This window comes from Panicum virgatum, chromosome 1N (assembly GCF_016808335.1).
Source record: "Panicum virgatum strain AP13 chromosome 1N, P.virgatum_v5, whole genome shotgun sequence".
NCBI lineage: Eukaryota > Viridiplantae > Streptophyta > Magnoliopsida > Poales > Poaceae > Panicum > Panicum virgatum.
Genome location: NC_053145.1, coordinates 11,971,171 through 11,975,056, shown reverse-complemented (window position 1 = coordinate 11,975,056; position 3,886 = coordinate 11,971,171). Strand labels below are relative to the sequence as shown.

The 3,886-nt window shown below is 58.0% G+C and overlaps 1 pseudogene; it reads left to right on the top strand.

The window, feature by feature from the left end:
* Window positions 1-255: 255 nt before the first annotated feature.
* On the top strand, window positions 256-3,577 carry LOC120655164 (annotated as a pseudogene).
* Window positions 3,578-3,886: the final 309 nt, after the last annotated feature.

The window sequence follows — 3,886 nt, the reverse complement described above, 5'->3', positions numbered from 1 at the left end:
TCGAGGAGGTCTGCGCGTCCTGGATCCTCCGGGTTGGACCGCCGAGTGGGCCCCGTCTTCCCCGTGAAGATCGGGCAGGTTGGCATCATATCGGTGGGCATGATGTGGAGCTCACCTTGTATCGTCGTCGTGGTTATCGTATTGTATTTCGAACTCAATTTTAAAACTTCCGCTGTGCGTTTGAACTCTGTTGTTTGTATTCAAACCTTTTATGTAAAACCTGAGTTGTAAATTAATTTGAAGATTTCTGTGTTCCTCGCCTCCACCTCCAGCTCGCGATCCATGGCGCAGGCCACCGATCAAGAAACACTCCTAACAATCAACAAAGACTGGGGCAGCCCATCGGCACTCAGCTCGTGGAATCCCCAGAACGCTTCTTCCTCCTGCAGTTGGGCAGGGGTCAGCTGCAACAAGAATGGCCAAGTGACCAAGCTATCCTTCCCCAATCTGAACATAATCAATCCGATCCCAGCTTCCATTTGCACCCTCAAGAACCTGTTGTACCTAGACCTTTCCTACAACAATCTCACCGACCAGTTCCCGACGGCGCTCTATGGCTGCTCGGCTCTCAGCTTCCTCGACCTGTCCAACAATCACTTCTCCGGCGCCCTCCCGGCTGACATCGACAAATTGTCGTCGGAGATGGAGCACCTCAACCTGTCGTGCAATGGCTTCACCGGCAGCGTGCCGTCGGCGATTGCCGCATTCCCCAAGCTCAAGTCCCTCCTTCTTGACACAAACAGTTTCAACGGGACTTACCCGAACTTGGCCATTGCAGAGCTAAGCGAGCTCGAGTCGCTAACTCTTGCAAGTAACCCCTTCGCGCCAGGCCCTATCCCTGACGAGTTCGGCAGTTTGAGGAAGCTGAAGATGCTCTGGATGTCAGACATGAACCTGACTGGCGGCATTCCCGACAAGCTCTCGTTGCTCACTGAGCTGACGACGTTGGCTCTCTCCGACAACAAGCTTCACGGTGAAATCCCGTCGTGGGTTTGGAAGCTCCCCAAGCTCGAGCTCCTGTACCTTTACGCGAACCGATTCACCGGTGGGATTGGGCCTGAGGTCACCGCCTTCAGCTTGCAACAGCTCGACCTGTCGGCGAACTTGCTCACTGGACCGATACCGGAGGCCATCGGCGAGATGAAGAACTTGAAATTGCTCAACTTGTTCTACAACAACCTCACCGGGCCGATTCCGGCGAGCATCGGGCTGCTCCCTAACCTCGTGGACATCCGGCTGTTCAACAACAGGCTCTCCGGCCCCCTCCCGCCGGAGCTCGGGAAGCACTCGGCGCTCGGCAACCTTGAGGTCAGCAACAACTACCTCAACGGCACGGTCCCGGACACCCTCTGCCTCAACAAGAAGCTCTACGACATCGTGCTGTTCAACAATGCTTTCTCCGGCGAGCTCCCGGCGGCCCTGGCGGCGTGGGACACGCTGGACAACATCATGCTGCAGAACAACGACTTCTCCGGCGAGTTCCCGGAGGAGGTGTGGTCGGCGTTCCCCAAGCTGACCACCGTCAAGATACAGAACAACGGCTTCACCGGCACTCTGCCCAGCGTGATATCCTCCAACATCACACGGATCGAGATGGGGAACAATCGGTTCTCCAGCGCCCTGCCGTCCTCGGCACCGGGCCTGAACAACTTCATGGCGGAGAACAACCGGTTCTCCGGCCCGCTGCCGACGAACATGTCGGGGTTCGCCAACCTCACCGATCTGGACCTCGCAGGGAACCAGATTTCTGGTTCGATTCCACCTTCCATCCGATCATTGGGAAAGCTGAATTACCTGAACCTCAGCAGCAATCTGATCTCCGGTGGGATCCCGGCGGAGATCGGTCGGCTGCCGGTGCTCACCTTGCTTGATCTCTCCAACAACGAGCTCGCCGGCGAAATACCGGAGGAGCTGAACAGCCTCGTCCTCCATCTCAGCAGCCTCAATCTCTCTTCCAACCAACTCACCGGCAAGGTCCCCGAGTCGCTGCAGAGCCCGGCATTCGATGAGGCGTTCCTCGGGAACCAAGGCCTCTGCGCCACGGTGAACCTGAACATGAACATTCCGGCGTGCCTCGGCCACAACCAGATGTCAACCGGCCTGATCATCCTGTTCTCGGTGGTCGCCGGCGTCATCCTCATGGGCGCCGTCGGGTGCTTCATCATCCGGCGGAAGACGCGCCGGCGCGACCTGACGACGTGGAAGGTGACGCCGTTCCGCAAGGTGGACTTCACCGAGAGCGACATCCTCAGCAAGCTCCGCGAGGAGAACGTGATCGGCAGCGGCGGCTCCGGCAAGGTGTACCGCGTCCACCTCGGCGGCGCGGTGGTGGCCGTGAAGAAGCTGTGGAGCAGGGGCAAGGCGGAGGAGAAGCTGGACAAGGAGTTCGACTCGGAGGTGAGGATCCTGGGCGACATCCGGCACAACAACATCGTGAGCCTGCTCTGCTACATCTCCAGCGAGGACACCAAGCTGCTGGTGTACGAGTACATGGAGAACGGCAGCCTCGACCGGTGGCTGCACCCGCGGGACCGGGCCGGCGCCGGCGCTGGACTGGCCGACGCGGCTGGCCATCGCCATCGACGCGGCGAGGGGCCTGAGCTACATGCACCACGAGTCTGCGCAGCCCATCATGCACCGGGACGTCAGGTCCAGCAACATCCTGCTCGACCCGGACTTCCGCGCAAAGATCGCCGACTTCGGGCTCGCCCGGATCCTGGTCAGGTCCGGCGAGCCGGAGTCCGTGTCCGCCGTCGGCGGCACCTTCGGCTACATGGCTCCAGAGTGTGGGCGCGGCGTGAAGGTGAACGAGAAGGTGGACGTGTACAGCTTCGGCGTGGTGCTGCTGGAGCTGGCGACGGGGCGGGTGGCGAACGACGACGGCGCCGAGTGCTGTCTGGTGGAGTGGGCGTGGCGGCGGTACAAGGCCGGGGGCGCTCTGCACGACGTCGGGGACGGGGGCATCCGGGACCGGGCCGTGCACGCCAGGGACGCGGTGGCCGTGTTCCTGCTCGGGGTGATGTGCACCGGGGACGACGCGCCGTCCCGGCCGTCCATGAAGCAGGTGCTGCAGCAGCTCCTCCAGTACGACCGCACGGCCAGCGTCGCCGGCGCGTGCCGGGACGGCGGCGACGACGTCTCACGGGCAGAGCTCCCCAAGGGGAGGAAGAAGGGCGACCAAGGTGCCAGGAGAGCGCTGGACAGCGGCGGCGAGTTCTGGGATGGTGACGAGGAGAGCGGCGGCTTCGTGGCGCATCCCGTTTAACATTAAGGCGCCGGCGGCCACACGCGACAGGGAAGGACCTATGCATCGGTTGTCAGCAAGCGAGACATCCATTTTTGATCGGACGCTTGTAGGGGTGCAAAGGTGCGCCTAAAGATATTCACCACCTCTCTTTAGTTCAAAAAATTGTACTAATTTTTAAAAATAGAAACTCATTTTGAGAAACTAGTACAATTTTTTGAACTAAAGAGGAGCAATGGATACCTTAAAGGACACCCATTTGCACCTCTAGTTCTTCACTTTCTTTAAAGTCAAACAAGTACCACACAAATTGTGTGGCAAGATCTTGCCTAATCCTTACTTAAGCCAAGGAATTTAAATATTTCAACGCACAAGAATATGAGATCACGCGTCAGGTTGCGAATGTTCCGCTGTGATTGCGGTTAACCCACCTCCGCTCGCGCGTTTTGCAAGAGCTTCCATATCTGACTCAAGGTAGATAGATTGTTTGTAATTTATTTGTGTGAGATCGGGAGATGGTAAGGTATTTTATCTTACTATTGTTACTAATTGTAGGCTAAACCTTTACTAATTGTAGGCTAAACCTCCACATGAAGTCGCCTACAATTCTAAGTGGACACTCTACCAAAATAGAGAAATTCT